This window comes from Scyliorhinus torazame, chromosome 5, assembly GCF_047496885.1.
Source record: "Scyliorhinus torazame isolate Kashiwa2021f chromosome 5, sScyTor2.1, whole genome shotgun sequence".
NCBI classification, from domain to species: domain Eukaryota; kingdom Metazoa; phylum Chordata; class Chondrichthyes; order Carcharhiniformes; family Scyliorhinidae; genus Scyliorhinus; species Scyliorhinus torazame.
This window is the reverse complement of record NC_092711.1, coordinates 88798264-88821520: the sequence shown is the minus strand read 5'-3', so window position 1 is coordinate 88821520 and position 23257 is coordinate 88798264. Positions and strand designations below refer to the sequence as shown.

Here is a 23257-nt window from a genome sequence, read left to right as displayed (position 1 = left end):
TGCCGCCTCCGCGGACCCTGGGACCGGACTTAAAGCCCCGAAATTGCCGTTCCCGAGCGGGGGCTCTCCATTGTGCGGCTGCCTCCCGCCCGCCGTCACCAGAAGTCCTCCAAGGGAAGTGTTGTTAAGTTCATAAGATATAGGAGCAGAATTAGGCCATTTGGCCAATCGAATCTGCTCCGCCATTCAATCATGTCTAATCTTATCCTGGCCGTAATTCCACCATCCTTCCCATTCTCCATAACCCTTCAACCCATTACCAATTAAAAATCTGTCTAACTCCTCTTGAAATTTACTCACTGTCCCAGCATCCACCGCACTCTGGGGCAGTGAAGTCCACAGATTCAGCCCTTTGGGAGAAATAGTTTCTCCTGAACTTTGCTACCTTCACTCAGTCATCCAGCCTGTTAAGACACCAACAAAGTCACACTAAGGAGAAGGTTCACAAAGGGCCGAGATCAACATCGACGCTGTGGGAAGGGATTCACTCAGTCATGGTATGAGCTGATACATCAGCAAGTTGTCAAGTGCCTGCAGGGATTGGATTTTGTTGTTTGTGCTGCTGTTAATCAAATCCAGGATTGATGGTCTGACAATATCTGCTGATGTTAACAAGCCCTATAACTGGCTACAGTTAAATACTTTCAGATGTCACTGATTTTCAGAGCTACAACGACCCATTTTAAAAGCACCATCTGTGATATTCTCCTTTAGTCACCAACTCTCTTTTTTAGGTTCATGAGTTTTATTTGTTGATGCTTTAAATCGGGTGGAGTATTGATCCCTCAACAAGTTTACAGATGTTACATTGCACACCATGAACGCCATCCTACTGCATTGGTTTAAAATAAAGATTATGATTTTACCAGTGACTTTGGTATCTTTTATAATTACACTTTGCAAAAGATTTTACAACTGCATAAATATAAAATCTTCCATGAAAATGGTTTAAAACATTTCTAGACACCACCATGTGATGGTTCCAGCAAACAACTTTAATAACTAATCACAATAGCTTGATAGCCAGACCCAGATCTCAACACGGATTGAAGATTAAACAGACCTAAAAGGAAGCGTAATAAAACCCATCACCCTACACTTAACATTGCCCCCCAAAAATGCAACTTTTCCTCCCTCCCCGACACAAACTTCAGAGTTCAGTATATTCATACACATGGGCATAACAGAAACAAAATCAAATACCATGGCAATTTTCAGAGTATTTACAACTGGGAAAGCAAAGTGTGCTTAAAAACGGCAACATAATTTGAAGGACCTGTGAATGCTCTACAGTAATGTACACTCAAACTCACACAAGGCAGCAATACCCAAGAACACAAACACTGCTACACATTAGTGGAATTATAATTTACAGTAATGGGCATACCCATAGCTCAAGTATTATCATTTACAGTGGAATAAATATGTACTACTATTACTTTTATGATACGTACCTAGGTAAATGCAGAAAGCTAGTGTAAAGCATATAGATTAAGTGTAAGTCCCATATATACGACAGTTTGTTCTAGACTAATTTGAAATAAAGGGGCAAATTGTATTATGCAGTTATCAGCTCGTGATCTCAAATGTCACTATAGTTAATATTTTCACCATACACTTTACACTCAATGCGCACTTCCGTATTCTGTTTGACGTTTATAAACTGAATAGCAACAAAGAACTGAAGGTATTTTTCCTGCAGACGCTTGCCATGTATGGGTAGTACTGCAAAGGAAAGCTGCTGAATCCTCCAAGTCCAAAGATGTGCAGGTTTGGTGGATTGGCCATGATAAATTGCCCGTAGTGTTGGGTGGGCTTACTGGGTTATGGGGATAGGGTGGAGGTGTGAACCTTGGGTAGGGTGCTCTTTCCAAGAGCTGGTGCAGACTCGATGGGCCGAATGGCCTCCTTCTGCACTGTAAATTCTATGAAAACTATTTCACAGGTCCAACTTTATCTCAGTCTTCTTTCTTTGCTGCACAATGAATGGGAATAATAAACGGATTATAATTGATTTGCAACTCTTCTGCAAGTTCGGTGGAATTCTTTGGAGGCCCGGGATAAAAGTTAAGAATCCTGTTGAGCTTCGGAACAATGCGGGGTTTTCAGCATAACCGTAATTAGGATCATTTAATCCAGAGCAAGTCTTAAACCACGTCCGGTAAAATCTGCACGCTCTCTTCTGTCCTGAATCGTCCAGTGGGCCTGCATGAATGTAGGCTGGAGGAATCTCTTCACAGTTCTCAAAAGGAGTGTTGCCACCCTGACTGGAATCATTGTAAAGATCCAAGAACGTGTTCAAACTTTTCGCAAAACTTTCGCAGGAGTTTGGGTCTGACATACTAAAGGAACTTTCTGTTTTGAACAAATACAGCGTTTGTGATAGTCCTGGGGGTGCAACTCTGTCTTGGTGTTTGGGTTCAAATAGACTAATCGTGAGCAGCAGCGCTTGAATGGTTCCAATGAAGATCCCAGCGAGGCAGCCATAGAAGATCAAGAAGAACCAGAATATCTTGAGCCAACGACTGCCGGTCCTGCCTAAAAAGTGCTTTTTTATTTCGGAATCCCAGAGGAATTTCTTCCAGTCTCCACCTGCCTCCTTGCCCTTGGCCCGGGCCCGGGCCATGCTGTCTCGAGGAGGCTGAGCGGGGGATTGTGGGAGAGTTTGAGGAAAGCTTGGCCTCGCTGTTGAGCTGATGCTGGCCGGCGGCGCGCGCACTCACTCGCGCGGCGGCTGTTGCTTTTCAAACAAGAAAGGGGCGGGGAGGGGGGGGGGGGGGGGGTTGCGGAGGAAGGGAGGGGGAGGGGTGCGGGCATCGGTGGGGGCGGGGCGGGCGGGAAGTGGAGTTGAGAAGCTCCAGGTGTCAGGAGTCCCGCGGAAGGTGAAGCTTCATTCAGGAACTCTGAACAGGAACAAGACAATTCTGAACTTTTACTTCAATCCTAAATTGATGTTTGATCCAAAATCTACAATTCAGAGTTTGAAAGGTTCCACTGATTAACATCTCCAATTAGAAAGTGCTGATTAATCATTGCTGACAATTGTTACTCACACATTCCTCACAGCAACATGTCCATTGTGAAATGACATTATCAAGGAACATTAAACTAAACTGTGAAATATTTCACAGGCACATCAATAAAAACTTCATCAATCAATATTGATATTGATGAAACTTGGAAGTCACTGAGTTCAATCATTTCTGACACAGCAGCAGCAGCCAGGGTTAGGGGGCTAGAGCGGGGTAGTGGGCCGAGGTTGAGTGCTCTTTCACAGGGTCATTGCAGACTCGATGGGCTAAATGGCCTCCTTCTGCATTGGAAAGATCCTACAGGATTCAACGATAAAGATGGAGCGCACAACACAGACTGGTTTGAGAGCCACTCAGCAGAGATTAACCTGTCATTGAAGCAAAAATGGGTCTGACCATCACCAAAGTCGTTCCCCTGAAATCCCAGATGGTGACATCCTGACGGATGTGAACAGATGTCCCGCTAGGTTGAACATGACTGTCAGCTGTAGACATATCCCAGTCTCTTTCTGACGCTCCTGCAGCTTCCAGTTATGGTTAAGTTGGACAAGGCCATTGATTGCTCAACAAGTAGAAAGGTGCCCAGCAAGGATGGAATTCCAGCTGAACTGCTCAAACGCAAAGTCCCATCGACTGTCACACCTTCACGACCTCCTTCCCGGTTGGGAGGCTGGAATCATTCCATGTGCATGATGCTAAAATCATCACAAATGATAAAAACAGCAGTGACAGAGGAAATTGCAGCAACTACAGGATTAGCATCACCAGGAAGACCTTCACTAGGGTCATGTTTAAAAGATTCATCTACCTGCAGAATGAGTGTATCCAGAAGCACAGTGCGGTTTCTGTGCTGACAGATCTACAGTGAACATGATCTCTCCACACACCAGTTGATAATGATGCTCCTTCATTAAATGTTTTCAAGATAAAGGTAGATAGTTTTTTGAGGAATAAAGGGTTATGGTGTTTGGATGGGAAAGTGGAGCTGAGTCCACAAAAGATCAGCCATGATCTCATTGAATGGCGGAGCAGGCTCGAAGGACCAAATGGCCTACTCCTGCTCCTAGTTCTTATGTTCCTTTATAGTCTGTGTTGTTCTAAATGATGACATTATTAACCTTCTCCCTAACTTGTCCTGACCCTTCTGCTCGTTCACCAACTGAAATCAGGGACTCCTTGTTCTCATGGTGACATTCCCTGTCTGCCGAATTATTCCTTTAAATCAGCATTATTTCATCATGTTGCCACATTTCAGTAACAAATGTTGAAATGTTTGCTCCACACCCACAGGGTTAAAGCCACAAACAGAAAGGTCCAGTTTTCTCCTGGAGTTTGAGACAAATCAGCTTTCGAAATGATGCAGAGTTTCAGCCAATAAGGGAGTTCTGGGCTCAGCCCCGCCCCTCATTCATTCTCATTGGTTGGAGGACCAGCTGCTCCTGCTTGGTTCGCCAGTCTCGCCCCCCTCTTCCCATTGGTCCTGAGCTGCCGTCAATCACTCCCCGGGTATTGTAATCTGGAGCATGTGCAGCGCCGATACTGGAGCGATGTTCTTGGGGTGAAATTCTTCGCAGTTCAGAATTATATATGATGTGGAGATGCCGGCGTTGGACTGGGGTGGGCGCAATAAGAAGTCTTACAACACCAGGTTAAAGTCCAACAGGTTTGTTTTGAATCACTAGCTTTCAGAGCACTGTTCCTTCACCTGAGGAAGGAGCTGCGCTCCGAAAGCTAGTGATTCGAAACAAGCCTGTTAGACTTTAACCTAGTGTTGTAAGACTTCTGACAGAATTAGAAACTGCAGGCGAGCGGGGAGCGATAGTACTGGCGGGTGGTTTGTGAGGCTTCATAAACACCCGGTGTAGGCCCAGAATGAAAAGCTACCGATCCGCATTTGCAAACAACCACTGTGTTCCCGTGCCGCCCCTTCAATGCGGTTCTCCGATGAAAGGCCCAGGTTAACGGCTGCCATCTTGCTGAGGGCGATATGCTGCAGTACCAGCCCATACCAGCCTCCCCGAACAGGCGCCGGAATGTGGCGACTAGGGGCTTTTCACAGTAACTTCATATGAAGCCTACTTGCGACAATAAGCGATTTTCATTTTCATTTCATTTCAGTGCACCTGTGCGGTCATTGCTGAGGGAGTCTGAAGGTGATCCAAGCCCCGCCCCCTGACAGGAACATAGTTTCACCTCCAAGGTAGGAATTTGTTATTTATTCTTTCATGGGATGTGGCGAGGCCAACATTTATTGCCCATCCCTAATTGTCCTTGAGAAGGTGGTGAGCTGCCTTCTTGAATCGCTGGAGTCCGTGTGGTATAGATACACCTACTGTGCTGTTCCTGAGGGAATTCCAGGAGTTTGACCCAGTGACAATAAAGGGACAGTTGAAGGGGTGGCACGGGAGCACAGTGGTTAGCACTGCTGCCTCACAGCCCTTGGGATCCGGGTGCGATTCCGGCCTTGGGTGACTCTCTCTCGACTTTTGCAGCCTCCTTAAATCTACTTCACATATTACTTCTCTACCCGAGTCATACATTCAATCCCGTCATCCTAACACATTCATGTTGATTGTAAATGGTTGGGAGCCCAGCATTGATCCTGGTGATATTCCACTTGTCACATCTTACCCACCCAGAAATTACCCATTTATACCTGCTGGCTGCTTCCTGTTCGCTAACCAATCCTCTATCCATGCTGATATGTTGCCCCCCACACAGTGAGCTCTTATTTTGTGTAATAAGCTTTGATGTTGCACCTTGGGACATACCTTCTGGAAATCCAAATAAAGCACATCTACATGTTTTCCTTTATTGACATCCCTTGTTACCTCCTCAAAGAACCTTGATAAATTAGTCACGATTGATTCCCTGAACTTCATTTTCAAACTATGCATCAAAAGAAAAATCAAATCTTCTCTACCCTAGGACAAGTCCAGCAAATTAATGTATTTTCTGGTTGAAAGTTTATTGATGAAACAGAACATGGTTAAAAAAACTAACAGAGAATTGTTTGAGGATCAAAGACAACCAGAGAAAAAGGATGTTCACAATGTTCTGGTCCCAAATTGTTTTCCTTCAGCTCCTCTGTACCCTGTTTCTCTAACTCCCCGCTTTGGACACAGGAGCAATGAAACCTGGCAGTCGCATCACCATCAGCCCCTGTCACCCTCCACCCCTGATTAGTTGGAGGTCCATTTGCCAGTCAGGCCTCCAACACCTTCCTGTCTCTATTAGTGAACAGGCCCCTTTATTCTCAGCTACATTCAGTCCTCAGCTCCATCACCGGGCTGTCATTGACACGAGCAACAGAGACAGAAAAGTGCACGAGGGAAGTCAGAATTTGTGGATTAGGACCTCCATAAAGGTCAGCAACTTCTTGAAAAAAAATTGAATTCCCAGTCAACAAATTAAAGGATCACACGACGGGACTTCACGTTTTATGACTTTTAATGCAACAAACAAATTAGAAGCTACTTTATCCTGCGCACAGAACTTTGCTCTTTTTAAATAATAATAATCTTTATTATTGTCACAGGTAGGCTTACATTAACACTGCAATGAAGTTACTGTGAAAATCCCCTAGTTGCCACGTCCGGCGCCTGTTCGGGTACCCAGAGGGAGAATTCAGAATGCCAAATTCATCTAACAAGCACATCTTTCGGGACTTGTGGGAGGAAACCAGACCACCTGGAGGAAACCCACGCAGACACGGGGAGAACGTGCAGACTCTGTACAACAGTGGCCCAAGTGGGAATTGAACCTGGGACCCTGGCGCTGTGAAGCTCCAGTACTAACCACTGTGCTACCGTACCAAAGTTACACAATCTAAAGTCGCACTGCGCGATTATAGTTACTCTGCCCTGCAAGTCGAAATTGAATTATCTCAGAACCAGTCCAATGTAATGAGTCATTTCTGAGGATTCACTTCCGTTCTTTTCTTTTCACAGTCTGGCAGTCTTTAATCCCAGAACGGTCTTTCACAGGGAAAGATTAGCCAGCTGCCAGAAAACCGAGAGTAGGCACAAATAGGCCATTTTCTGGTTGGCAAGATGTAATGAGCGGTGTGACACAGGGATCAGTGCTGGAGCATCAACGTTTCACAATTCATATCAATGACTTTGATGACAGGACCAAAGGTATGGTCGCTTAGTTTGTTGATGATGCAGGCAAAAAGGAAAAGGAGGTGAGGTGATGTTGCTCGGATAATAAGGGACGGCATCAGAACATTAGTAAGGGTGGATCTCAGATCAGGAATACAAAATGTGGAATATGTTTGGGTGGAGCCAAGAAACACCATGGGGCAGGAAACATTGGTAAGAACTGTTTCGGACACCAAACAGCAGGGGTTGTGTGGGATATGGTATTGATCGGAGATGAGAGAAGCTTGTAGCATGGGTAAAACATTATTGGGTGACTTCAATCTGCATGTAGACTCGGTTAACCTAATGGGCACTAATGCTGGACAAGTTTCTGGAGTGTGTTAGGGACAGTTATCTACAGCAGTAAGTTGTGGAACCAAACAGAGAACAGGCTCTTGTAGATCTAATATTATGCAACGATAAAGGGCTAATTGATAATCACACTGAAAACAACCTTTAGGGATGAGTGATCAGAATATTGAATATGAGGTATTCAAATCTGAAGCCAGGATATTAAGTTTGAAGGAAATTTTGAAGGTCGAAGGGACAAATTAGTTGAGGTGGATTGGGGTAAATACATTAAAAGGTGTGACAGTCCACAGGCAATGGATAGACTTTCAATAATTATTTCACACTTTACATTCCTTCAATAATAATAATAATCACTCATTGTCACAAGTAGGCTTCAATGAAGTTACTGTGAAAAGCCCCTGGTCGCCACATTCCGGCACCTGTTCGGGGACGCTGGAACAGGAATTAAACCTGCGCTGCTGGTCTTATTCTGCATTACAAGCCAGCTGTCTTAGCCAACTGTGCAAAACCAGCCCTTAAGGCACAAGAACCTCAAAAGGTCAAAAAACCATCACTACCAGAGGAAGTGGTTTTGGATAAGATTGAAAGAAAAGGCCGATAAAGTTATCAGAAATAGGAAAAAACTTGAGGATTGGGAGGATTTCAGAATATAGCAGAGGACCAAGATACTGAGACAGCGAGGGAGAATAGAATATGATTGTGAACTAGCAAAACACATACAAATGGACTATAAAAGGTTCTATCGGTACGTAAAAAGGAAATGTTTGTCCATTCCAGATAGAGTCAGGAGAATTTAGAATGAGGAATAGAGATCTCTACAGCCACCTCGTTCAACACTCTGGGATGTAGATCATCAGCTTTTGGGGATTTATCCTTCAATTTCAACCCCATTAATTTCTCCAGTGCTACTTTTTCACAAATTCGCATCTTTTCCTGTCCCGCGTGCTCACGAGTCCCTAGGTTCACTCGTGTTTTGTGGAAATTTTTGCATCTTCCTCTGTGAAGACAGACACACATTGGTTAGTTTCTCTGCCATTTCCTTACTCCCCATTACAAACTCTCCTGTCTCTGCCTGGAATGGACCCACTTTGGACTTTGCTAATCTTTTCCTTTTCACATTCCTGTAGAAGCTTTTCCAGTCGGTTTTTATGTTTCTCCCCAGTTTTCTCTCATATTCTATTTCTCTTTATCAATTTATTGATCCCCCTTTGCTGAATTCTAAAGCAAGTTCCTAATCCTCAGATTTACTAATATTTTGACCATGTTATGAGCTTTTCCATTGATCTAATGGGATCTTTAACTTTTCTTGTTAGCCAAGTTTGCATCACTTTTCCTGATGGATTTTTATTCCTTAAAGGAATCTATATTTGTTGTTTATATGTGAAACAAAAGTCTCAAAAATCCCAGAGGACCATAGGCTGCTCTCCCCTTTGACAGAGAGAGAGCTGACTGGAGGTGATTTAACCTGAGGGTCAGCACACCTCAGACGAGGGGCCTGGTTGAGAAGGTGGCACCTTCTTGAATAACCTCAGCCAGTACGGGAGTTGAATCCATGGTGTTGGCTTTGCTCTGCATCATGAACCACTCGTCCAGACAACTGAGCTAACCGACCTCCTGATAAGTATGAAATAATTCCTTAAATATTCGGTATTCCCTGCACCAATCAGATTCCCAGTCCACCTCAGACAACTTGCCCTTCATACCCTGAGTTTTCTTCTGTGAGGAACACACAGATAAATTAAACAAAAGAACCATGTAACCACCAGGGTCCATCTCCATGGCAACGTGGCATGTTTTGTGGTTTTCCAAACAGAAATGGAAACTAAATATCTTCAATCTTCCAAACACCCTTGTGCAATTTGAAGCAAAGTATTAGTAACAAGGCTCAAAGAGCATCAGCCCACTGGAGGCAAGGTGGTGAGACCGGCCAGTCCAGCAGAAGAAAACCCTCCGACCATCCCCACTGACCACCTGTCAGAATGAACAAAATGCAGTCCTGGATGTGGAGCAGAAACAATAACAGCAGAATCCAACCCCTGTAATCAATTGTGAAATTGTTGGTGTCACAGCAGGTGCGATGAAACATGCAATACCGTCTCACACTGAGAGCAGGTGAATGGCCTCTCCCCAGTGTGAACTCGCTGGTGTCTCCGCAGGGTGGATAATTGAGTAAATCCTTTCCCACACTGAGAGCAGGTGAATGGCCTCTCCCCAGTGTGAGCCCGCTGGTCTGACTGCAGGCTGGATAATTCAGCAAATCCTTTCCCACACTGAGAACAGGTGAATGTCCTCTCCCCAGTGTGAACTCGCTGGTGTGATTGCAGGTTGGATAACTGAGTGAATCCCTTCCCACACTGAGAGCAGGTGAATGGCCTCTCCCCAGTGTGAACTCGCTTGTGTGTCTGCAGATTGAATAACTGAGTGAAGCCCTTCCCACACTGAGAGCAGTTGAATGGCCTCGCCCCAGTGTGAACTCGCTGGTGTGACTGCAGACTGGATAACCAAGTGAATCCCTTCCCACACTGAGGGCAGGTGAATGGCCACTCCCCAGTGTGAACTCGCTGATGTGAATGCAGGTGAGATAACCGAGTGAATCTCTTCCCACACACAGGGCAGGTGAATGGCTTCTCCCCAGTGTGAACTCTCTGATGTTTCTGCAGGCTGGATAACCGTGTGAATCCCTTCCCACACTGGGAGCAGGTAAACGGCCTCTCCCCAGTGTAACTGCGTCGATGAGTTTCCAGCTCTGATGGGACTCTGAATCCCTTCCCACAGTCCTCACATTTCCACGGTTTCTCCATGCTTTGGGTCCCCTCGTGTCGCTCCAGGCTGGACAATCAGTTGAAGCCACTTCCACAGACACAACACAGGTATAGTCTTTTCCTGCTGAGTATATTGTGATGTTTTTCAGGCTGTGGAACTGGTTAAGGAACTGTCCACAGTCAGTTCACTGGAACACTCTCACTCGGGTGTGCGTTGTGTGGGTCTCGGTGCTTTTCCAGTCACACTGATGTTTGAAATCTTTAGCTGACAGTTTGGGTAAACTTTCTCCTTCTAGATTCAAAGGCCGATGATATTCAGGTTCCAAGGAAGGGAGTGACTGTCAGATCGAGACGTGATGATTGAGATTGGTCTATAATTCCACCTCGTCTAATATCCTGTAAAAACAATTTACAAAATTCATCACTGTCAGTACAGGATAGAAACTCAGAACAGACAATTCCCATTTCTATGGAACATTATTTTCTTTCTTAATACCCAAAAGCTGCAAATCTCCATCCCACACACTCCCTCCATTCTCACTCTGCTGTATCTAATATTCACCCTCCCTATTCTCCTGAAGGTGCTGATTCAGGCTGATTGGCAGATCCAAGCTCAGCTTCCTGTCCAGGAGATCAAAACAAATATGAGCTGCAGTCGGCCATTCGGTCCATCGAGGGAGGCTTCGGGGCCTGGGGCCAATGTGGAATTCTGTCCAGGCAGGGATTCGCCCAGACGGGATACCACCATTCAACTGTGCGTCCTCCAAACCGCAAGTGCCAACGGATCCGAGCACCACCGTTTTGAGATCTCGGATGGCATTGGCCACAAGCCGGATGTCCACCACCGCACGTTGTGCTAACTCATGGGGTGTCAACCAGCCCATTCTTCCGCCACCCAGCACGTCCAAGATCCTGGTTAGCCCAGCAGCCACAGCTCGTTCCTCCGCCAGTCGCTCAAAATGGTATTGGTGGAGGTGCGGATTCCTGAGCAGAGCAGGTCCTGGTAAAAGACGGGCAGCGCCAGCGGAGGGTAACGAAGACCCTGCAGATCTATGAACAGGAGCTGCATGTCATAATTCAGGCCGTGCACATGGCAGAAGAAATGCATCGCTAGGACACACCATCGTGGAGGGGACTCAAAGTAAAGGTAACGCTGCAGAGTCTGAAGGCGGAGGTCACCACCTGGGTGCGAAGGCACAACAGCACCTGGCCGCCCTCCCTACGTGGGAGACTCAGAATCTCAGCAGCGACCCAGTGCAGTCCCTTGTCCCAGAAGAACTCTACAAGCATTGTCTGGAGCTTTGTGACAAAGTCAGAGGGAGGGGTCGAAGTGACCAGCCGGTACCACAACATGAAGGCTATCAGCTGGTTTATGACGAGAACTCGACCCCTGTAAGACAGCACTCAGAGCAGTCCTGTCCAATGTTTCCTGCGAGCATGACCTTGGCCGCCAGCTCCTGCCAGTTAGCCTGCCAGGATTCCTCAGCCGGGCAAAGATGTACTCGCAAGTAGAGGAGGCTGGGCCTGCTCCAGGTGAAAGGCCTGAGCTCCTCTGGGAGGGGGTCTGTCTGCCACAGAGTGACCAGGAGTCCGGAACATTTGGCACAGTTTATCCTGGCAGAGGACACGGCGGAGTACACAGCCTGGCACTCTTGCATCCTCCGCAGGTCAGCAGGATCAGTGAACATGAGGAGCACGTCATCAGGGTAAACCGAGAGGACCACCCCAATGCCCGGCCTGCGCAGAAGCAGCATCGACAACCTCCTCCGCATGAGGCGCAGGAAAGGCTCCACGTAAATAGAATAGAGTTGACGAGGCAAGGGGCAGTTTTGACGCACTCCTCCCCCAAAGTGAAGGGGCGCTGACAGGGACCCATTGACCTTAACGAGACACTCTGCGACAGTGTACAGAAGTCGGATCCCGGCGACAAAATGTGTCCCGAACCCGAATGCTTGCAGAGTCCTGCATAAATATTCGTGATCCTCCCTGTTGAACGCCTTCTCCTGATCAAGGGGCAGGAAGGTGCTCGACAAACCAGCCCTCTGGGAATGATGGACCAGGTCCTGGACCAGATGGATGTTGCTATGGATCGTGCGGCCCGGGACCGTGTAGAACTGGTCAGGGTGGATCATGTGGTCCAGCACAGTGCCAAGGCACAAACACATCGCCTTGGCGAAGATCTTGTAATCCGTGCTGAGGAGGGAGACCGGACACCAGTTCTTAAGATGGTGGAGATCCCCCTTTTTTGGCAGCAGGGTAATGGTGTCTGCAGGCCATGAGAGGAGCATCTTCCCGGTCGTGATACCTTTCCCCAGGATCGCCGCATAGTCACTCCCCAGGACATCCCAGAACGCCCGGAAGAACTCGACGGTCAGCCCATACACCCCAGGTTTTGCCCCTGGATAGACTGTCGAGGGTGCCGGTCAGTTCTGCAATGCTCATTTGGGTAGAAAGTCTCCCGGCACCCTCTGGGTCGACCTGCGGCAGGTCCTCCCACAAATCTCTGCAAGCACCTGCTGCACAGATGCCATCAGGACATGGGGCAGATATGCCCTTGAAATGTAGAGGCAGTCGATTCTGGATGCTCTGACCCCAGGCCTCATTAAATTGCAGGTGCTGGAGTCAGGATGGATAGTCCACCAGACATCCACCAAGTCAAAGAACCCGAGCAGGTTCCTTAACTTCACCACCGCACGAGAGCTGCACTGGGTACGAGGCAGTCCTTTGTTCCGAGGGTGCAATTAAAATTCCACCCCCAGGATGATGCACTTTTCCACAGCAATGGTGCCAAGATGAGTGGACACTTGTTCGAAGAAAGTCGTCTTCTGCTGTCCAGCCTGGGGAGCATAGACATTCACAAGGTGAAGTACCTCAGCCCCCTCGTGGACCGTCAGGTCGGGCACTGGCCCCTTGACCCCAAAGATCTCCGCTGAAAATGTGGGGTCAAAAATAGAGCCACTTTGCCTAAATGTGAGGTTAGGTGACTCATGTAGACACCCCTCACCACTCCAGGAGCCATGTGGCTTCATCTCCCAGAGCAGTGTGGGTTTCCTGCAGGAAGCACGCCGCATACTTCCTGTCCCGGAGGACCAAAAAGTTCTGGAACCTGCAGGGCGTGTCCCTGCTGCCTTTGATGTTGTGGTTGACTATGTCACCTCCATGTCAGCAGTAAAGTGCTACCTTTACGTTTCTAGTGTTCAGAGAGAGCAGAGGAGCGCGGGCCCCAACTCTCCCTCAGGAGTCCAGTGAGGAAAGATTTCAGCCAACGCTGCTCAGTCATGTTCGTGTCTCCCACCTCTTTAACGTAGGTGCGGGAAGACTTAATGAGCAGTGCCACAGTTGCACAGTGGTTAGCACTGTTGCTTCACCGTGCCAGAGTCCCAGGTTTGATTCCCAGCTTGGGTCATTGTCTGTGCAGAGTCAGCACGTTCTCCCTGTGTCTGCGTGGGTTTCCTCCGGGTGCTTCAGTTTCTTCCCACAAGTCCTGAAAGATGTCCTGTTAGGTGAATTGGACATTATGAATTCTCCCTCTGTGTACCCGAACAGGTGCCATAATTTGGCGACTTGGGGCTTTTCACAGTAACTTCATTGCAGTGTTAATGTCAGCCTGCTTGTGACAATAAAGCTTATTATTATGTCCAACCACCGGTCGAGATCTAGCTGCACTCGGTTTCGGCGACTAAGGTTGGCATATAGAAAATCCCAGTGTTCCCCTCAGGAGATGAGGGGCGACTTGGTGTCGGGCACGAGGGAAACCACCGCCTCGCTACAGATGGACTCAAAATCATCCCCCGTCCTCCCCACCGAGCAGCCGTTCTCATCCAGGCAGTCGGACCAACATCTCAAGAGCAATTACAGTTGAGCAATGACTGTTGGTAAAGCAGTGAAGCCCACCTCCTGTGAATGAATAAAAGAATATTTAGTGCTGATTTATATAGATTTTTGATCGACAAGGGAGTGAAAATGAAAATTGCTTATTGTCACAAGTAGGCTTCAAATGAAGTTACTGTGAAAATCCCCTCGTCGCCACATTCCGGCACCTGTTTGGGGAGGCTGGTACGGGAAGTGTAATGGGGACAGACAAGGAAGTGGAGTTGGGGCCATAATCGGGTCAGCCATGATTTAATTGAATGGCAAACAGGCTCAAGGGTTCAAATGGTCTGTTCCTGCTCCCAATTCCTGTGTTCTTCTGGTTTTACAAAAATGATGGGGGAAATAGGACAAATTGGATTTCTCCATTAAAGAGCTGGCAGAGACCTAATGGGCCAAATGGCCTCCTTGTGTTGGAGTATTCTGTGACTTTTTAAAATTCATATGTGGTATGTGGGCATCGCTGGCTGGGCCAGTATTTATTGCCAATTCCTAAAGGCCCTTGAACTGAATGGCTTCCTCGGCCATTTCAGAGGGCAAGAACAACCACATTGCTGTGGGTCTGGAGTCACATGTAGGCCAGACCAGGGCCTTCCCTAAAGGACATTAGTGAAAGATGGGTTTTACGATAATGGTTTCATATTTCAGCATTGGACTTATAATTACAGATTTTTTGTTAAATTCAGGTTCCACTGTCCACCGTGGTAGGAATTCGAACCTGGATTCCCAATGAGTTTTTACGGACACTAATTAGTCATTAGCATATCCCTTCCTTTTTAAACTCTATGCTCAATCATTATTTCCTTAATTTGCAGCTATTTCCTGACCATCACCATTTTCACAGATCCCACTTTTCCCCATTTATCATTTGCCTTCATTTTTACAGACGCTCCGAGTGAGCTCCACACTGCGCATGCGAGAGACGGACCTGGACGCCAGGGATGAAACCAGGGAGTCGAGATTGATGCGGGAAATAATAATCATGGTTTTGTTTGAAATTTTTTTTATTCTCCTCCTTTTTCACATTTTCTCCCACATTTACATCCATCAACAATAAACAATAATCAGCGAGATATGTCAGTCCCTATAATAACAACGATCCCAACTACCCACCAACCCCCAAACCTCAACCCGCATGTTTACATAAACAAATGGCAAAAAGGAATCAGGGATTACCCATAATCACCCTTAATCTTACACAGCTCCCCCTCCCCCACCACCGCAGCTCTCCAGCTCCTCCCGTCCACTGCCTCTTGTAAAACTCCTCCTCCCAACCTTGGTTCCTTCCCCCCAACTTTCCACCCCGGCTTGACCACTCGGACCCTGTTCTGCCAGGCTCCGATGGCCGCTGCCCCTCCCTCCACCTCACTCCTGTTCACTGGCCGGCTTAAACCAGCCAGCGTGGGCGCCCCCGCCCGTGTCCCTTTCCCACTTGCCCAGCCCTAGTAAAGCCCAAAGATCCCCTTTTAGCACACAAACCCCGCATATCCACCTACACCCCAAAGAACTCTCATTTCGAGTGAAAGTCCCGTCCCTTCCCTTGTCCAAATATATACATTGGCTCCTTTAATCTCTACACCCGCGCGCAGTGATACAAAAAAGAAGAAAATACAATCATGAGGTTACATCGGCACATTGCCATTCCCCAATTTGTCAGTTCTGCCACAGTCCTTCTGCTTTCGCAAACTCCTCCGCTGCTTCCGCCGTTCCAAAATAAAAGTCCCTGAGCTTGTAAGCCACCCTCAGCTTCGCTGGATATACAATGCCGCACTGCACTGTGCTAATGTACAGTGCCCTCTTCACCCGGTTGAAGGCAGCCCGCCTCCTTGCCAGCTCCACCGTAAAGTCCTGGTATACATGTATAACAGCTCCAGCCCCCTGCAGCACCTGCTTCTGCTTGGCCCAGCTCAGGACCTTCTCCTTCACCCTGTACCTACGGAAGCACAGAGTCACTGCCCTTGGCGGCTCACTCGCCTTTGGTACAGGCCTCCACGACCGATGAGCCCGATCCAGTTCATATTGGGAGGGATCCTCCCCCTCCCCCAATAGTTTTGCCAGCATCGCGGCAAAATACTCAGTCGGCTTCGGTCCTTCAACTCCTTCGGGCAGCCCCACAATCCTCAAATTCTGTCGCCTGGAGCTGTTTTCCAGGTCTTCCATTTTTCCTCGCAGATCCTGGTTAGTATCCATCACCTTCCGCATCTCTTTCCCCATCGAGGTAAGTTGATCACCATGCTGCAATAACATCTCCTCCACTTCCTTCAGCGCCTCCCCTTGCTCTCGCACCTCCGCCACTGCGCTCGCCACCTCCGTCCTCACCGGGGAAACCGCCTCCTCCACCAGCACACTCAAGACCTCCCTCATCTCCTTCCGCATCGTCTCCATGCATTTCGCAATCTGCACCAACTGCTTTTCAAATTCCGCAGCCATCACCTTGGTTATTTCTTCAGCCGTAAGCAGTGCGGCCTTCCCTGATGCTCCAGCCTCCATTTTTCCTGGTGACCTTTCCACTCCCCGACGGACCTCCAGTTGTTTTTTGTCCGGCCGTTTTCTTGCTCACCCTCGACATTTTTCTTTGTTCTTTTTTTCCTCCTGTGTCTTCACTGTGCCTCCTCCGTGCCTCCTCCCTGCTTCTGCCGCCTCCGCGGACCCTGGGACCGGGCTTAAAGCCCCGAAAATGCCGTTGCCGAATGGGAGCCCTCCATTGTGCGGCCGCCTCCCGCCCGCCGTCACCGGAAGCCAATATTCATGGTTTGATAGTCATGTTGACGATTTTATTTTGGACTCTGGGTCCGCACTCGGTCTTCGGACAATCTCTATTTTAAACCCGCTCGCTCGAGAACTCATACCAAATGCTGCCATTGCCTGCGCATGCTCGGTTCACTCTGCCCGGGAGTGATTGACAGGAAAAGGGGCGGGACCAGAGGACCAAGCCGGTGTTTCCGGTCCTCCAGCCAATCGGAGTGAATGAGGGGCGGTGCTGCGTGTGAGCAGCTTCTTCCAATAACAGTTGATGGAAAGCTGGACCACTCTCTTCTCAGTGTCAACTCACTGCTGTGACAAAACGTGCATTAAATTGCTCCCCATATTCAACACAGTTGAAAGCACTTTCTCCAGATGAACTCTCTGGTGTTTCAGAAGGTCGGATTATAGAGTGAATCCCTTCCCACAGACGGAGTAGGTGAACGGCCTCTCCCTAGTGTGAATACACCAAATAATTTCCAGGTTAGATGGATAATTAAATCCATTTCCATAGTCCCCACATTTCCAGTGCTGGGGAAATGTTTCTTACACACCTCAGGTTTATTCCACATCTTATTGAAAGTGAAGAGAGGCAAGAAAGACCAAAGTGCCTTTTGTAACTCAGTATAGCTCACATCCAAAGAGGTGCAGACAGGTATGTGAGGAGAGGGAATCAGGAAAGGCCCACTCCCACGACCCAAAGGACTACAGTGGATCACACAATCCTTATTTCCATTTAAATAGTTATTTTGATATGGGGGGAGCAATCAAGCTAGATAGGGATCTAGCGGGGGGGGGGGGGGGGGGACAACTGGGTTGCTGCTGCGGAAATCCAAAAGGAAATGGCTAAAGAGCGGGTGGTCGGGGGCGGAATGCGACGCTGGGGGAGCGAGCGGGAGCGCGGAGGCGGGATATGGGACTGGCCTAGAGAAGGTAATGGCTAGTCGACACGGGAGGGGGCAGGTAGCCCCCCAGTGAGGCTGATCACATGGAACGTGAGAGGCCTGAATGGACCAATAAAAAGGGCCCGAGCGCTCGCGCATTTGAAAGGACTAAGGGCAGACGTGGTTATGCTCCAAGAGACGCACCTAAAGGTGGCGGACCAAGTTAGGCTAAGGAAAGGATGGGTGGGACAGGTGTTCCACTCAGGACTGGACGCAAAGAACAGAGTGGTGGCCATTTTGGTGGGGAAACGGGTAGCATTTGAAGCAAAGAACATCGTAGCAGATAGTGGAGGTAGATATGTAATGGTGAGTGGTAGGCTGGAGAGTGTTGGTTAATGTGTATGCCCCAAATTGGGACGATGCGGGGTTCATGAGATGGATGCTGGGGCGTATTCCGGACCTGGAGGCAGGAAATTTGATTTTAGGAGGGGACTTCAATACGGTGCTGGACCCGGGGCTAGATAGATCCAGCTCAAGGACTGGAAGAAGGCCGGCAGCAGCCAAGGTACTTAAGAGGTTTATGGACCAAATGGGGGGTGTGGATCCATGGCGATTTCTTAGACCCAGGGCTAGGGAGTATTCCTTCTTCTCCCATGTCCATGAAGTGTACTCCCGGATAGATTTTTTTGTTTTAGGAAGGTCGTTGATCTCTAGGGTGGAAGAAGCTGAATACTCAGCCATAGCGGTTTCGGATCATGCCCCACATTGGGTGGATCTGGAAGTAGGAGAGGACAGGGAGCAGAGAACACTCTGGCGATTAGATGTGGGACTGATGGCGGATGAGGGAGTGTGTGCAAGAGTGAGGGGGTGTATCGAGAGATACCTGGAGGTCAATGACGACGGCGAGGTCCCTGTGGGAATGGTCTGGGAAGCACTAAAAGTGGTGGTCAGAGGAGAGCTGATTTCTATTGGGGCCCACAAAAGGAAAACAGAGGCCAAGGAAAGGGATAGATTACTGGGGGAGATTTTAAGGGTGGACAGGGGATTTGCAGAGACCCCGGAGGAGGAGCTGTACAGGGAGAGGAGACGACTCAAGACCGAGTTTGACCTTCTGACCACCAGAAAGGCGGAGGTACTGTGGAGGAAGGCACAGGGGAGGAGGTATGAATATGGGGAAAAGGCTAGTCGCCTGTTGGCGCACCAACTGCGAAAGAGGGCAGCAGCGAGGGAGATAGGAGGAATTAGGGATGAAAGGGGAGACACTGTGCGAAGGGCAGGAAAGATAAATGAGGTGTTTAAGACCTTTTATGAAGAACTGTATAGGTCTCAGCCCCCAGAGGGAGAGGAGGGGATGCGGCAGTTCCTGGACCAGTTGAGGTTCCCGAAAGTGGAGGAGCAGGCGGTGGCAGGCCTGGGGGCGCCGATTGAGGTCGACGAGGTTATTAAGGGACTGGGAAGCATGCAAGCAGGGAAGGCCCCGGGGCCGGACGGGTTCCCGGTGGAATTCTACAGAAAATATGTGGACTTGTTGGCCCCGTTGTTGGCGAGGACGTTCAATGAGGCCAGGGAAGGGGGGACACTACCCCCAACAATGTCGGAGGCGACGATATCGCTAATTTTGAAGAGGGACAAAGATCCGATGCAGTGTGGGTCCTGTAGACCTATTTCACTATTGAACGTGGACGCCAAACTGCTAGCAAAGGTGCTGGCATCGAGGATAGAGTACTGTGTCCCAGGGGTGGTGCACGAAGACCAGACAGGGTTCATAAAAGGGAGACAATTGAATGTTAACGTGCGACGGCTATTAGGGGTGATAATGATGCCCTCAGTGGAGGGGGAGGCAGAGATCGTGGCGGCAATGGACGCAGAGAAGGCATTTGATAGGGTGGAGTGGGAGTATTTATGGGAAGTGTTAAGGAGGTTTGGGTTTGGGAACGGATTTATTCGCTGGGTTAGACTACTTTATAGGGCACTGACGGCAAGCGTAGTTACAGGTCGACATAGATCGGAGTATTTCCGATTATATAGGGGAACAAGACAGGGATGCCCGCTGTCTCCATTGTTGTTTGCGCTGGCAATTGAACCTCTGGCCATGGCGCTGAGAGACTCCAGGAAATGGAGAGGGGTGACTAGAGGGGGAGAAGAACACCGAGTCTCGTTATACGCGGATGACCTATTGCTATACGTGTCGGACCCAGCGGGGGGGGGGATGATAGAGGTTATGCAAATCTTGAGGAGGTTCGGGGAATTTTCGGGGTATAGGTTAAACATGGGGAAGAGTGAATTATATGTGATACATCCAGGGGACCAGAGTAGAGAGATAGAAGGCTTACCGCTAAGGAAAGTGGAAAGAAACTTCCGATACTTGGGGATTCAGATCGGTAGGAGCTGGGGAACCTTGCACAGACTTAATCTGACACGGCTGGTAGAACAAATGGAGGAGGACTTTAAGAGGTGGGACATGCAGCCTTTATCGCTGGCGGGCAGGGTGCAAGCAATTAAGATGATGGTCCTCCCGAGGTTCTTATTTGTATTTCAATGTCTCCCTATTTTAATCACCAGGACCTTTTTTAATAAAAGATAGGAGCATTACGAGCTTTGTGTGGGGAGGGAAAGTTCCGAGAGTAAGGAGGGGGTTCCTTCAGCGCAGTAGGGACAGAGGAGGACTGGCACTACCGAACTTGGGAGATTATTATTGGGCCGCCAATGTGGCAATGATACGTAGATGGATGATGGAGGGTGAGGGAGCGGCGTGGAAAAGGCTGGAGAGAAGGTCCTGTAAAGGGACGAGTCTAGAGGCGCTGGTGACGGCGCCGCTACCGTTCTCACCGAAAAAGTACACCATGAACCCGGTGGTGGCGGCAACACTGAACATATGGGGACAGTGAAGGCGACAGAGAGGGGTGCGGCGAGCCCTGGTGGGGTCCCCTATCAGGAACAGCCATAGGTTCGCTCCAGGAAGAATGGATGGAGGATTTCAAAGCTGGAACCAGTTGGGAATTAGGAAGGTGGGAGATTTATTCATAGATGGGACTTTTGCGAGCTTGGGAGCACTGGAGGAAAAGTATAAGTTACCCCGGGGGAATTTCTTGAGATATATGCAGGTGAGGGCATTTACTAGACAACATGTGAGGGAATTTCCGCGGCTCCCGACACAGGGGATACAGGACAGGGTGCTTTCAGGGGTGTGGGTCGGAGAGGGCAAGGTGTCAGAGATTTATAGTGAGATGAGGGAAGAGGGGGAGGAGTCGGTGGGCGAACTAAAAAGAAAGTGGGAAGAAGAATTAGGGGAGGAGATAGAGGAGGGTATGTGGGCTGATGCCCTAAGCAGGGTAAATTCCTCTTCCTCATGCGCCAGGCTTAGCCTGATTCAATTTAAGGTGCTACATAGAGCACACATAACGGGGGCAAGATTGAGCAGGTTCTTTGGAGTGGAGGACAAATGTGGGAGGTGTGGCGGGAGCCCGGCAAACCACGCACATATGTTTTGGGCATGCCCGGCACTGGAAGGGTATTGGAAGGGAGTGACGGGAGTGATTTCGCAGGTGGTGAAGGCCCGGGTCAAACCAGGCTGGGGGTTAGCTCTATTTGGAGTTGCGGAAGAGCCGGGAGTGCAGGAGGCGAAAGAGGCCGATGTCGTGGCCTTTGCGTCCCTTGTAGCCCGGCGCAGGATCCTACTCATGTGGAAGGAGGCGAAATCCCCCGGACTGGAGGCCTGGGTAAACGATATGGCGGGGTTTATTAAACTGGAGCAGATAAAGTTTGCCCTGAGAGGATCGGCTCAAGGGTTCACCAGGCGGTGGCAGCCATTTCTCGACTACCTAGGGGAACGTTAGAGGGAAGATGGATGACCAGCAGCAGCAACCCAGGGGGGGGGGGGGGGAGGGGTGGGGGAGGGGGGGAGGAGGCTCAGTTGAGTATAGGTCAATAGAGTACGAGGTTTTGTTACTTGTATATTATTATTATTATTGTTAAAAATTTCTGTTTTGTTACTGTTATCGTTTCGCTTGTTTTGTAAGCGGGAAAAATGTTGCTCAGGGAAAAACATTTCAATAAAATATATTTTTTTAAAAAAAAGTTATTTTGAAAAATTATTTTTAAATCTAGAGTACCCAATTTATTTTTTCCAATTAAGGGGCAATTTAGCATGGCCAATCCACCTACCCTGCACACCTTTGGATTGTGGGTGCGAAACCCATGCAAACACGGGGAGAATGTGCAAACTCCACACGGACAGTGACCCAGGGCCGGAATTGAACCTAGGACCTTGGCGCCATGAGGCAGCAGTGCTAACCAGTGTGCCAGCGTGCTGCCCCTTGTTGAAAAAAATCTTGATTGCGTTTTTGGATTATGTCAACAGAGAGACTGGATGATAGCATTGTCATTCTGAAGAAGAGTCAGATGGATTCAAAACGTTAACTCTGTTTCTCTCTCCACAGGTGAATCTAGACCTGCTATACCTTTCCAGCAATTTCTGGTTTTATTGCAGTTTATGTTGTGTATGTGAATATTAGATCAAGTACCATTTATTAAGTATGTAGCAAACTTGAAGCCCACAGGATTAAATTGTCAGCAGAAGCATGGATACAAAATAAGCCATGGGATGAAATCAGAGCTGTGGTGAATGGTTGTTTTTCATGAAGGAGTAAAGGATACAGTGGACCTCGCTATGGTTAAGTATCAGGATCACTGCTCAAGTATCAGGATCACTGCTCTTTTTGATTCTATATCACTGACTTCCATAAAATCAATATCCATAGAAACCTTACAATGCAGAAGGAGGCCATTCAGTCCATTGAGTCTGCACTGATCCTTTGAAGGAGCACCCTACCTTAGCCCTCTTCCCCACCCTACCCCTGTAACCCCATCTAACCTGCATATTTTTGAACACAAAGGAGCAATTTAACATGGTCAATCCACCTAACCTGCATATTTTTGGACACGAAGGAGCAATTTAACATGGTCAATCCACCTAACCTGCTCATTTTTGGACTGTGGGAGGAAACCGAGCACACAGAGGAAACCCATGCAGACACGGGGAGAAAGTGCAAACCCGGCGAGTCAACCAAAGCCTGAATTGAAGCCGGATCCCTGGCTCTGTGAGGCAATCATGCTAACCACTGTCCCACCATGTCGTCCTTCTGACTGGGATTAGAGGTTACAGGAACTATATGAATATTTTTAGAAGACACAAAAGTTGAAAGCATCGGAAACAGTGAGGAAGAGAGTGAGAGATTTGAGTAGGACAGAAGCAGAATGGTTGAATGGGTGAGCTCACCGCAGATGAAATTCAACACAGCAAATTGGGAGGTGATCTACCCTGGGTGGAAGAATGAGGAGAAATAATCCAAAGAAGGGCAGAATTTTGTTAGAATTTCGAATACACAGCCAGATCGGGTGGTGGATACAGATTCAATAATAACCATCAAAAGGGAATTAGATTAAAAACTCAAAGCAGCAACAAATGCAGGGAAATGGGAAAATTGGACAAACTGGATTGGTTTTCTAAAGAG

General features: G+C 48.3%; 1 protein-coding gene and 1 pseudogene across 1 annotated transcript in view; both read right to left on the bottom strand.

Moving 5' to 3' along the window:
* The window catches only part of LOC140418840 (uncharacterized), a 37069-nt gene that overhangs the window by 12753 nt on the left and 1059 nt on the right, over positions 1-23257 (bottom strand). The gene's annotated exons all lie outside the window — the stretch shown is intronic.
* Positions 727-2687, bottom strand: LOC140418842 (sodium/potassium-transporting ATPase subunit beta-1-like; annotated as a pseudogene).